Genomic DNA, 14,145 nt, shown 5'->3' on the forward strand with positions numbered 1-14,145 from the left:
TGAAAAATTCTTGCCCCAAAACCTTATTTGTGGCTCCATTAACCTAAAGAACTTGTCTGAATGCTCCATTTGCCTTTTAAATAAAGAACAAGTGATTGTTGAGGACTCGCATCCCTATCATTTTGTGTTGCTTTCCTCATTATGAGAGGAACGTAAGGGTCCCCGATCATTATTTCTGACTGTGTCATTAGCAAAGGTCTGGAAAGCATGTTTTCACTCCATTAGCCTTCAGAAATAATAAGAATGATTGCATAAGTCGAGAATAATTATTTCAGCCAGCTTTCCTCAATGTTTTGCTGTGGAACAGGCTGGGGCCTAAACATGGGCTGACAAATTAATTTATATTATTTGTATTTTCTAGAAAAAACACCATGTTCAGGACTGATTTAGCAATACAAATGGCTTTATTTGTGGTTATATGTGCTTCTCTGGTCACTTACAAAGAAAACATCAGGAAGCTGAGAGTTTCCCTCATGATGTCTGCCAAGACTCCTGCGATTTACCCCGGAGCAGTGTGTAAAACAGAGGTTCCTAGATCTGTCATAGTACTTTTGTTTCTCAGAGGTGTGTGGATACCTGTGTTAACCAGGACCTCTTTCTCTAATGATACCCTTCTGTAATGATGTTGAAGTTCATGGATGGCATGTGAGTCAGGGGGTGGTCCCGATGATCTGAACAGGGCCCTTTCCATGTTCAGAGCAATTTCTTCTTTGCTGTAAAGAAAGGATGGAATGACCCTACCTTTCTTCCTGTTAGAAGGCCAAAATGCAGCCATTTTTCTTCTGGATACAGCATTAATACTTGCTAGACCTCTGATGAGATCTGGAATTACTTAACGAGACATGCTTGCCACAAAATAGGGCTCACACAGCACGGCCTCTTTCACGGCGTCTTCAAATGAGACAGCCATGAGTGTATAGGAATGGGAAGCGAGTCAGGGCCAGTGAGATGGAGTCTGTCTGTCCCACCACTGTTTGTTGTCAGCAGAGACAAGCTGCTTCACAGCGCCTTGAGTCAGCTCTTCCAACAGCAAAAGGAAGGCAATAGGCAGTAGGATGATATGATAAATAATTCAGGGATATTAGCAGTCTTGGATAGAAAGTACTATAGCAGAAGTATTTCTTATTTTGACTGAAGATACTCTTCTATTGCTGGAGATAGTAAAGGTAATTACAATGCAGCTGAGAGCTTGGAGTGAAATTGGGTTGAAGGAGACTATTTAGTCCCCTTTTCCAACTGAAATAGACTTTTCCACCCTTACTTTAAAATTACTAATGAGCCAATTGGTATGAAGGAGAGTGTCTCCTATAGATCCGTGCAGCTCCTTTCATGGCAAGTTGTTCAACTGGAGGTTTTGGTGGAGGTAGGAAAGATCACATTCTCCTTGTCAGTGAAAAGTTGTAAGCTGTTGTTTTTGTGGGTTTTTTTAACAGGTGTATGGTTGCTGAATGAGATGTGGATTACAGCTTGACAACATAGGTATTCTGTGCACAGAGGGCATTCAATAAGAGACAGAGGTGATGAGCACAGAAAAGAAAACCCAAGTGATACTGTGAATCATGATATTGTGCCAGAATTTTATGTTAATTGCACACCTTGTTTTCCTCACCTCTGAGTGTGCTAGTTCCTAGGAGAGGAAGTTCAAAAGCTTGACTCCAGCAAACCCACAGAAAGCCTGCAGTCATTCACACTTAACTATTAACCCAAACCATACGCTGAAAGACAAAGAAAGATGTCCTATATCTGACAGTGCTGTAAAACAATGATCATGGTCCCTGTCTCCTCTGGACAATCTTCATGGAAACCCAGCAAGAGCATCTAAGATAGATAGAAGAGGCCTCTGACCAGCAGGGTCAAAAGGACAGCATCAATCCTGAGACAAAGGGATTCATCTTAGCCTTGAGATTGACCTGAACTTTAAAGGATCTGAGCCCAGGCATGCAAAGAATAAGAATTGGTACATGTCACAGTAGCTTGTAAAAGCAGGCACTGTAGAAGCTGACATGACTGTCACTTTTGCTGGAGGATTCGTAGTAGAGGCAAAGGCCTCATCAAAATAGCCCAGAGAAGCTATGGGGTATGCCTAGGGAGCTGTGAGATATGGCCCCAGCCTACAAACCTACATGAGACGAGGCCTCATCCCGCTCCAGAACTGTATCAGTGACAGATCAGCTGAGAAGGTGTTTTGAAGCATTTGGATGATAAGCGCCCAGAGCCCCTGATAGACTTCAAGGCTAGAATTATCGCAAAATAAAGCAGAGTGGAAGTAAAGGTGCAAGATGAGATAAGGAACATCATGTTAAGGGCTTCTACAAGGTCAGACAGCCCTATTTAGTGGTCTCTACTGGCCTGGATTCCATGATAGAGCGGGCTTTTCCACCCTCTGGTTTGCTCTGCTCCAACGAAATGTTTCAAACTAAATTTGGAGATTATATTTTGCTATAGCAGTCCACCCACAAAGTCCAGAACCGCGAGGAGATCCTTTGGGCTGTGACATGGACCCACACGTTCTCATCTTCAGGTTGCAGAACACGTCCGTATGAGCTTCCTCTGCTGGGACATTCACATCCTGGGTTGCTGAAACAGCCTTGCTGAAACATGGCTGCGTTGTAATTAATAAATACACTAATGGAGTCTTCATTGCATTATTAGGACATTTGAAATTTACTCTGGGAAACCTTTCAACTCCATTAAATCCACCTTTGTCACAAGACAAAGTGCTGTTCATAATAGGCTCATTAACATTCAGACTGCAGTTCAGCCCCATCCATTAACAGCTGGCAGGCAGGAGTTTCCAAAAAGACCCCAAGAAGCATTTTCCCTGACCAGGGGCTGGCTTCCTCAACGTGTCTGTTAGTCCTGTGTTGGATGTTTTGTGACAGGGAGCTTTTCTGCTAACTTCCCCATGCCATTTACATCTACTGCCAAGACCAGCTGTAATCAGTTAGGGATCTGGAGAAATCTTCCAGGAGTTCCCACCCTGCTGCTGGGGTCTTTATTTGACTCAAAAGCTGCCATGAGCAGAAGATGCCAGCCCCATGCAACAGCCATGGGCATTTTCCTCCTCTCTCCCGCTTGGCTGACTTTCATTTAGAGCCCAAGCGTCAGCTGCTCTGATTAAGTGCGTTAGAGCTGGGCGTGATGATTAACAGTGAATGATAACAATGGCATTTCAGTGGTGGCTAATAGGCTTCCAAACTTAATCTCTCGCGCTCTCACAGAGATAAAGAATAGATAATTCTTCCAGCGACAATGCTTACACAATAAAGTTTGTATTTGCTCCATGCTGATGAGCTATGAAGCCTGGTTTCAGCCAGTGGCTCTTTAGAGGCCCCAGGGCTGGGGTGTTGCCAGCTCAGGATTTTGCCGGATCTCTGATGTCTTGCAGGTCTGTCTCCTGAAGCTGGGTGATTACAAGGAATTAATGTCTTTGTTCTTTCCTTCTTTCTAAAAAACCCAAATCTCCAGCCAACTACTTATAGGGAAATACAGACTAAGGGAAATTGAAATTGTCCCTAATTAATCTATTTGAGCTTACAACTTTTGGACAAAACTCATGACTTTGGGGCACCATTTATTGATTTGAGTACTGAGGATTGTCAGTTCTGGGTCTGGCATATCCACAGCAGGGGAGAGAGCTATAAAATTGTCAATGGGCTATGAGGCTCAGCAGAGAAGCTAGACTGGGCTGTAAGGATGACTTTCTAAGCACTGAGAGCAGCTTTTCTGAACGAGATGAAAGCCTGTCAGTGACTGGGATAAATGAGAAGCTTGACCTGAAGATTTGAGGCTTCAAGGTGTCGCATTTTAGCAGCCCGAATGCCAGGACGCCGGGACTTACCAGTCTACCTAAGCACAGATTCAGTGAGTAGCTGAGCATTGGTGAAACGTGCATTAGAGTCTTCACTGGAAAGGATCCATGGACCAAAGCAGACTGGGTTCAAGAGAGCAAAGCTCCTGCTGAAATTGTAAATGAAACATGGGCAGCCTCCTTTGTTTCAGGACAGTGCCTGCCATGAGAGGAACCCTCATTCCCTCAGACCTGTCCATCATCCCATGGTGCAGACAGCAGTAACCTGTGGGGAAGGCGCTGTGTCACTGGAATCAATGGGTGTCCCACAGCTCTGTATTTCAGGAGTTACCCTTTGCTTCTTGAATTCTTACAAAAGAAAAACTGTTCCTTTTTTTACCTCAGCTCAAGTCTTGCCTTTTTTGCTCCTGAGCTGCCTGGCAGGAGGTCAGCTCTTTCAAAGATGTTTCTCAAAACCCTCTTGACCAGCCCTAAATACAAGGTCTAGAACAAGAACTGTACAATGCTAGTGGCGCATTCAGCGAGAAAACCCTACTTTTGGGGACAGGCAGGACAGCAATGCAGAATATACATCCCACTGCTAGAGCGTAATGTGATGTAGTGGACAAACAGCAAGACATTATAGTTAGGTTTTACAGCTGCTAAATGTGTTAGTCCTTAAACAAACATCTAATGGGATTTTAAGCTTTGATTCTTTTGAAACATCAGGCTTCAGAGGAGAGCTATTTTCTTACAGCATCTAGCATCGTGTCTTCAGGCTGTGGGATATTATTAAAAAAAAGTCAAAGCAGAGTTCATCCCTGATGTATTAAGCCTCATTCAGTTTGGATTTTTGCATTTTCTCCTGCACAGAATTCCTGCTCCTTTCCACTCTGCCTCTGGTATCCCAGCTGTTCACATTTCCTTGGCTCAGGCTTTATGAAATGAAGCCAATAAGCAGATTTCAGTGAAACCAAGAAAATTTGCCATTAGCTCCACCTTTTTCAGAGAAAATATTGTATCTGTGTCTCGAAGTATGCTCTGTTGTAGCAGCATGGCACAGTTCCTGTAATCATGTCTTATCAGTTTGTTGAGCCCGTATCTTTATAGGAACTGTATCCCTACAGATCTCCTATGGAGGAAACAAAAGATGCTCATTATATGCACAGTTGGGCTGTCCTGAACCTCTCTTTCAAAATCAAAGCAGTTCAATTATTCTTTTTATTCTTCATTTTTACCCATTTCTGCATTGCTGGTTGTATCTGGGGTACAAGACGGTCACCCAAATACAGGTCAAGGTTGGGATTTACTCAAGGTCTGTTTCTTACAAAATATTGAACCATTTCACCAGGCTTTGGCATCCTGCTATTTCCCTTTGAAGAAAGACTTATTATTTCTTCCAGTTGCATCTGTCCTCTTCTTACCTTGCGTATGTCATACCTGGAATGGCTTTAACTAAGATAGCTGGAAACCACCCCAGAAAATAGGATGATATCCTGCCAGGCTAATGATTCACGTAGTTCACTGGAGGGTTTGGTGAGCAACAAGAATTGGCTCAAGGGAAAAGATAGGCCCACAGGGCCAGGAGAAGGGGAGAGGTAAAGAAAGACAAGGGGGCGAGGAAGAAGGTCCCTTTCTTTCAGCAGAAACAGTTGTGTTGCCTCAGCTGACCATGTACGAAGACTTGGTTTCACCCATGGTGGAGCAAGTTCAGTAGCCCCGTCTGGATACATGGTTCATTTTTTAAGTGGAAAAGCTATTTTCTTCATTTCTGACATGGTATTAGAGACAAACAGCAGTCCTCCTTGCTAGCCCCTCTTCTCTCATTCACCCTCCTTCCCTTTGCACAGTCACAGGCTTTTCCTGTTCCCAGGTGGCATCCGAGAGAGGCTCTGAGGTCTGCATTTAGAGCCAGCTTAGCACATACAACTGGAGAGACTTCTCTTCATTCTAATTGACCTGAAATTCTTTTTTGTATAACTGGGGAGGCAAAACCCCTCTACCTCAATAAAACTCCGCTTCCAGCATTTTGTCATCCAAGGTTTAAATTTATCATGTGTACTTTGTTTCTGCTCAGGCTTCTCCTCAACACTCTATGTTGTCTATTACTGTGTATAAAAATGATCTGTGTTGACACAGGACTGAGTGGGCACTTTGTATTATCAGCTCCAGCATTTGCCTGTGTCCTTTATTTCAAGCAACAAAAGCGTATTTCACAGCAAGGTGGTTTCTTGAAAGGTTTTCCACTGACAATTTGTCTAAAAAGAGATGCTGCTAGAGAAGGCAGAAAGCTGGGTTTCTTCAACCCATTCAGCAAAGTTATTGAGGAAATCGCTCAAGGCTTCACGGCTGCTGCTGTGGACCTGGCTGCACATTGCACTTGCAGGGCTCCTGGTCCCGTTGGTTAATGGGATGGGGAACGACCCCTCTTTCAGGGCTTGCTGGGTGCTTATTGCAGTGCGAGGGCCCCTGAGAGCTGGGGCAGCAAGCTGCAGTGCTTCGTCCGAGCTCTCTGAGACCACCGACGGCCTCTGGCCTGCCCTGCCCTGCCCTGCCTGCAGCCTACCCGTCCACACCAGCCTCGCTGGTCCTCACCAGCTCACGTCAGTCCGCCGTAAGCAGGGATGTGCGTGCTGTGCACCGTTCTCTCTTCTGCGGCAGCAGGCTGTTTCCACCGCTGCTTGCTGAACTGTTTTTAATTATCCTCTTTGGACTTCTGTGCACAATAATCAACAGTTAATTGCAAACAATCAGACAAATTGGTGTTCTAGGGAAGGAGAGAAGAGTGACAGAGGAGCAGGGACTAAAGCAGGAGCCGACGCCAGTGATGGGCACGGCTGATGGCAAGCAGCTGTTTGGAGTAGAGCGGGCTCAATGGAAGAGGGGCTGCAGCGAAAGTCACAGCATCTCTTCTTTCCTCCGTCCCTGAAGCAGCTTCACTTTGCAACTCGCTTCTGCCACACCACCTCCATTGTACGACAATACGGCTTGGTTTTGCAGGCAATATTGTTAGATCCCACTAGTCGGTAGGGAAAACGGCTCACTGGAGAACAGCAAATTAAAAGGCTTAAAAATTAGCGGCAATGCTGCTGCTTTTCCTGGAGTTGCCCAGATGTCCCCAAGTGTCTTGGAGGAGACCTGTCAGGCTGGAGGTGAGCTCCAGGGAGGTGAAGGCCTCAAAGAGGTGGCCTGGGCACATGGCATGATCCCAGCTGCAGCAAGGTCTTTCCAGGAGGATCAGACAAGTGCAGGAAAGAACTCATGAGCCTAAGGCTGATGTTTTACTTCCAGTGCACAAGGTCTGGCACGTTTTGACTTTTGCCCCACTTATTTACAGTTTGACGCTAACATTAGCAATGAAAGAGAATTAAGGGGTTGTGTCTGTTCATTTTTTATTATTTTCTGGTTGCCATATTCTTGGGTGCGGTTGGTTATTTTTTTTTAATTAGTGTGGTTGGTTAATTTTTTTAGTTAGTGAGAGAGTGCTATCTTTTTCTAAAATCATTCCTATATTTTAACGATGCTCGCCCAGTACCCTGAGGGCGCGCGGGGGAGATGGAGCCATTGTTACATCTCCCCACGACCCTCCAGCTCCCACCTCACGTGTATTCGCCGCGGGTCCTGGCATTTCGGCAGGCAATTCCCGGCCGCGGGGCTGCCGGCGGCTACCCCGGGAAGGCCGCGGCGGGGACGGGGCCCGCCGCGGGCGCAGGCCGCTGGAGGCGGTGCCCGCGGCCGCTGCAGCGGCAGCCGCGCCGAGCCGGGCCGGCAGGGGGCAGCGCTGCCCCGGGCAGCCCCGCCGCGCCGAGCCGCGCCGAGCCGCGCCGAGCCGCGCCGAGCCGCGCCGAGCCGCGCCGAGCCCCGCCGAGCCCCGCCGAGCCGCGCCGAGCCCCGCCGAGCCCCGCCGAGCCCCGCCGAGCCCCGGGGCTCTTCCCGGCCCATCGCTAGGAACCGCTTTTCCAGGCTGTGCTCCGGGCACGCTGTAAGTTATACCCCGGCTCCTGCCATGTGCCCTTGCGGTGTTTTCCTGGGGTCTACAACATTAATTAAGGGGAAAAAAAGCCCTTTTACAACGCACCACTATATTAAACTTACAACGCTATAAATCGGCACTGTAAAACTGTAACTCAAGGGCCGGGTGTTAGACAAACCTGACACACTGCTGGGGGAATGGCAGAGATCTTAACAAACTGCATCATATACAAGTTTCTGCAATGTACATAAAACTTACTATTTTGTACTCCTATTAGTTGGTTTTTACAATATTTTCGGGGACAAAAAAATAAAAGTGGCAAGCAATACAAACAAGCGAATCAATTCAGAAAAATAAAAGTTGACGTGAGCTTGCATCCAAGAAGTGAGTGACGGTTCAGGCTTTTTTATTTGTTTGCTTATCTGAGGTGGTTTGAGAAAGCTGGGTTAATTTAAAAATACTTTCCTTCCGATTTCTTTCATTCTTTTGCTTCTCGCATGCAGGTCAGGATGGGCACTGCTTTATAATGAAGGCATGGTAATATTGGTTATTCTTTAATATATTTACAGTCTGATCTCCAGATTTCTACCCCTCAAATGAAAATCATCTGGTTTGATTCCTGCTGCTTTTTAATGGTCACAGATGATCTCAAGGGGCTTATTCTCCCCATCTCCATCCACAGCGGAAAAAATACTCTCTTGGTTTGTCCGTTTTGTTTTGACCTTCAAAGTCTTAACTCCCACTTTTCTCCTCCTCACTAGAGGAACCCTGGCAAGAACTTTTGCAACCGTAAATAGTTATGTCATTATAAAGCAATAACATGGGCTGTAGCTCTCCCTCCCCGGGAGAGGTGGGCAAGGGTATGCAGCTTGTTAGTCTCCTTTTCCGTGTGAGGGAACAGAGAGCTGCACTTCATTTTGAAGTTTCATGCGACATCACAAATCAGGTCCTCTGGCAAAGAGGGGAAGCAAACGCCAAATATGCTGAAGTGAGTAACTAACCATAGTGAAGAAAATCCTTTAATGTGAGCACGGTGTAGGTAATGCAGTATTTATTTACCGCAAAGAAACTGTAAAGAGCACAGCATTGATTTCTTGGTTTTTATTTTTCAGGTCGGTTTCGCGGGGCTTGATCTGTTGGGAGGATTTTCTGAGAAGCATCTGAATAGCTGATAGCTGGATAGCTTCAGCACTGACCCCCCGACCCGAGTGAGGTTTGCTGTTCGCAGTATTCCTGGAATGACACAGAGGCTCCGGCTGGAGTCAGGCCAGGATATTAGATGAAACTGCTTTTGTGGCACTTCTGATTTTGATGGCTAGAGGACAGATTTCCCGCTGTATCTCTCCGCAGCGTTTGACCCTGTTGACCATGAAACCCTGCTGGCCCCTGCTGAGGAGGGGGGTTGCAGTCTGCTGGGAATGGTTCAGTGGGACATACCCAGTTAGTAGAGATGTGAACATACACCCCTACTGCTAATGCCTGGGTGTGGTGCTGTCCTACAAGGACCTATGCTTTTCCCTTTTTTGCTGACCCAATTGAGCACAAAGTCATCAGGGTGTGGGAGACATTGCTGCAGCCCAGAACACTTCAAGAGCTCAAGCTGCTTGTGCCATTCCCTCCTCTCAAATTTCAAGAGAATACATAGTCAAGTGCAAAATCTCAGTCCTTGAAAGCCTTAGTAGCCTGGATCAAAGTATCTAAAAAAGTCACCTTATCAGCACCATCTGAATTATACGACAGTCTTGCCATTTCCCACTGCAGCAAAAGGTGAGATGGGGAAGAGGTGGCTCTCTGATATCCTCCTCCAGTTGTTGTAAGCATTGGTCAGTGTCTCTGAAGTGTGGGAAAAAATCTCACCTGGGACGGTTAGCACTTTCCTTACAGAGATGCCCAGTGTCTGCAGATTGCCTTGTATTTCACACGAGCGGGGAATGTTCACTGCCTCTGGAACATACGTCCCTCCTGACTAGAGCAAGGTAGCACAGTGTTTCACCAAGAGCATTGGGACTGGCCTTCAGGGGTTTCCGCCTTCCTGTCCCACACATTGGCCTCAAAGTGATGGCAGGACAGCATGCTTATCGGTGCGGCGTATAATCTCTCTCCCCTAGTCTTTTTATGCACACACACACACATCCCCCACAAACATAATGCTTATCTTTAATTTTGTGTATGTTTAAGCCATACACTTTCTAAAAAGGGTTAAAAATGTCAAGTGAATTCAGAATAGAGGTGAAAAGAAGCATTCTGAGATACTCACAGGGCTGGTAGTACTAACAAGAGAGACAATTCCTGACTTTCTTTGGTACTGAAGTTAATTGCAGGCCTCTAGGGTTTAAAGACCTTGTGTTATTGATGGGGGTGTGTTAGCAACAGGAGGGATTGACTCTAACATTAAACTGGAATTTAGCATGTACAGTAGGTTGTCAAGAGAAAGAAATAAGAACAAAGGAGACTGTTATTATCTTTTATTATTATCTTTTAATTCCCCCCCATTTTCCTTCTGCATGCTCTCTCTCTCTCAGCCCTCTCTCTTTCAATAATTACAATAATCAACTTACAATGATAACAGAAATAATCTCCTGCAAGATAGCTAAACAAACCACGTTATCTGTACTGAACTGTGCTCACTTACAGTAGGTATATCACTTATGGAAAAGCCAATAAAATTTTAATTAAAAAAGCATGTAGGTTGTCAGTTAAGATGCAAAAAGGGTGCGCAAACACACGCAAAGTGGTCCATGAATTGCTTGGTATTTGATAGAACATGTAGGAGGGCAAACCCACCCGAAACAAAACAAAACCAAACTAAAACCCTCCAGGTCTGAGGAGCTCTATTTACGTTGCTCTATACAGAGCACTAATTGCCTGGGAATTCAAAAGCAGGGGGAGGGGAGAATCCTCCCTTGAGCGACAATCACATCCACCCACCTCCACCAGTGTTGGGAGCAAGCGCACAAAAGTTAATTAAAGATTTTGCATCTCCCCACCGCAGCGCTGGATTGATAGCTCTGGATCCTGAGATAAACTAAAGCTCTCCCACACTGTATTGCTAATACGCCTTCAACCTTGCCCTGGAGGCACCACCTCTAGGGATTAGATTGGTTTCCCTGGTGTACTCGAGGCTTGGCCTCTCTGCTAGGACTGAAAGTAAGAGGACTGATGAACGCCAGCTGATAGGTAGGTGCTTGTCTCACAGGAGCAGGGCTGTAGGTAATTACCTAGTCATGAGTCACAGTGGCTTGAGAGGACTCCAGGTTCTCCATGCTAGTTGTGCTGAGCATATAAAAGTGTATCATCACATAAAGGCTGTTTGGCATAGAAATGACAAAAAGAAAGAATTTCTGCACAGGTACTGTGAATGTGAAACAGTTCTTCAGCTGACCAAAGCAGAGGGTTTGCTGGAGCCAATTATGATACGAAGAAAGTCCTTGACACCACTCAGTGCCCTGAGTTTGCCTCGCTCCCCATAGTCTTTCTCTCTTGTGGTTCTGGTGTGAATCCTGGCATGGCCTGCTCATGGCCTTTGCACTCCTGCAGCAGGCCAAGAACGGTGGCTTCAGCTGTCACTTTGAAGACAGAAGTGTATACCCTTCACCCAGACTTTTCTCCAAGCTCCGCTGCTGTAGGGCATCACTGGGAGGAAATTTCAGCAGTGATGGGATGATCAGCATGGATCAAAGGTTGTGCTTCGCACTGTTCTCCCTTGGTGAGCGAGCAACCGCCTCCTGGGATTGTATTCAAGTGCAGAGAAGACCTTTTGGATAACAGCATGATAAATGCCTTTGTGGTGTGAGGACATCCCGAGACAGGGTCTGAAATTCCTTCCTCTTGCTTCAGCCTTCAGCTTCAGCTGTAATGGGTGGATATCCCCTGCACAGGCTGCCCAAGAGAGCACTTTCATGTGGAGAGAAGCAAGGCCGTGAGGTGGAAGGACTGATTTCCTCAGCGAGCACATTGCTGTGGTACACCTGCTATCATAGGGCTCTGAGTTTTGAGGCTATCATAAATAGATAATGCTTACATATTGCTCTTTACATTTACAGTGATCCACAGGCTGTGCCTAATTACAGAACCACGGCAGCCTGGCAAGGCAGGGCAGTTAGGATCAGCCTCCTTTTAGACAAGAAATTGAGGCAAGGGTATTAAAATGCGTGACCAGGGTTAGAGATGTGAGGTCAGTGAGAAAGCCAAGGTTAAAACATCAGACTTAGATATTCCCAGTCCTGTGCTTAACATGTGTCTCAGCCAAAGAAATTGATGTTAATGACGTACTAACCCCTTTCATCTGAAGATCTCAAAATGTTTTATGTCCTGATTTGCTTTCTCTGTGCAGCTCTGTCATAGGCTGATGGTCTTTCAAAGGGGAAAAGTGCAGGCTGCTCTGTGCTGTGTGTGTGTCTGTATTGCCTCCAGCTCCCTGCAGGGAGGAGGCGGCTGGGGTTAGTCACCACTCTCACTGGGGAAGGAGCTGGGTGGTTGTGCTACAGGAACGGCAGATGCCATCAAGGGAAGGTGTAGGAAGAAGGCTGGGTATGGGTTGAGAGGATTTAGTGTAACAGCAGTTCATGTGACAGGGTAGAGTTGCACCTAGGTTAAGGGATATCAGGATGCCAGGGGTATCTGGAGACACTGCAGTGGGATCCATGCAGGGAGGGGACAGCAGGAAGCGAGGCAGATAGGTAGGACCTCTTTGGGGAGGGCTGGACAGAGAAGTTGGCCAAGGGGAAAACCAAAGCTCTTCCTTGTTGATTTCCCTTCAGAAAGAACATTTTTGCCATCACAGCTCTGTGCCGGGCAATGAAGGAAAGGCAGCTGCTGGCCCTGGCTGGGCAGGCTGAGGCCAGCCCAAGGTCCCATGGGGCAGCCCAGACGAGGTCTGTGGGCTGGTGGGCCGCATGGCATGCTGGCCAGGTGCTGAGCAGGCTGGGCTGAGCGTCCCGGCACCAGGGTGGGTAAGGGGCCTGGGAGACCTGCCAAAAGCAAAAGTGGTTTTGACTTTCTTAAATCTCTTGTTTTGGGACTTGAATACCCCAGAGGAGCTAGACCCTTGCAGAGACTGAGGGAGAGGATTAAAAATGACATATGAACTCTAACTACTGTGGCTCCCGAGAGCCTGGAGGGGAAACAGAGGCACCGTGACTAGTACCCTAATGAGCCATAACCATGGGCCAGAGGGACTTTGTCTCATTAGTGCTTTCTCTGATGATGAAACGTGGCACCCTCTGGCATCCAGAAAGTCATGGCCATTAGCCATGAGTAGGCAATTGTAAACTGCTCGGAACAATCTTCCAAAATGAAAACACAGAGGCATTTAGGAGACTGAAGCAATTCCTGCCTGGGAAAGCAGGGAGGAGCATGGCGCTGCCAGCTGCCGCTGTGAACTGCCATGGGCTCACTTGAGTCCCACACGCAGGGTCTCGCTTTGTCCCTTCTCAGGGAAACCTCTGCGTCCTGCTGCGACCTTCGTGCGAAGCTCTTGCACAGGGTCCCTGTGTGAAGTGGGGGCAGTTTCCCGTGCAGGAGCCGGTGACTGGCAGATCTAGCTTTTTTTCCTCCTGTTTTGATTACAGAACTGCTCTGTTATTCTAGCAAGTCTGAAATTAGATACAGGTGCAAATTAACTAAGTCACAAGCGCATTACATTTGGTAATTTTTCTGTCAAGAGTCATGCTGAAGGGTTGCAGAAAATAACAAGAGCAGCCAAGAGCCAACTGGCTGGTCCAGGTGTGCCCGGCCGCTGAGCGTGCCTCCCTGGCAGTGGCACGAGGCAGTGGGGTCTATTTTCACATCACACGCTGCAAAGTCACCCTCTTCCTGTTAATTTCCTGCCTCTGATTTTTGTCTGCCATTCCTCATGGCTGGCCGCAACTGTCTTTTAGTACTCACTCCCCTGATTGCAGAGCGGTGGTTGTCATGGTTATGTCGCGGTCCTGGGATTTCACAAAGGCAGTGGAGCAAGACCCTGGATCCTCCTCCTCCTCTAGCAGTGTGGGCCCTGTGTTTTTTTCCAGCTGAAGCGAGATGGGCTGTTAGCTGTCAGTCCACCCAGCTATGACAGGTAGATGAGGGAATTCAGCTCCATCCGCCACCAAGCAGGTATGTAAGGATCTTCTGCCCCTCCTCAACCCAACTGCTGCCTCTCTGCAACTTGCAAGAGAGCAGTGGTTGCGGGGGCAGCTTCCGAGCAGTCAAGATAATCCAATCAGTTGAGCTGTCATAATGCAACCATCAGATGCCTTGTCTGTCTTCCCCATCTCTAGGGAGGTGTGAGCATCTTGTGTAGAGCATAGTATAAATAGCTTAAGTGAGGTGGGTGGCATAGGACAATAAGACAGCAGGAGAACACGTGAAAGTGTTATTCTGCTGCGGCTGCTCACAGCTG

Source organism: Gymnogyps californianus, chromosome 3 (genome assembly GCF_018139145.2).
Source record: "Gymnogyps californianus isolate 813 chromosome 3, ASM1813914v2, whole genome shotgun sequence".
Classification (NCBI taxonomy): Eukaryota; Metazoa; Chordata; class Aves; order Accipitriformes; family Cathartidae; genus Gymnogyps; species Gymnogyps californianus.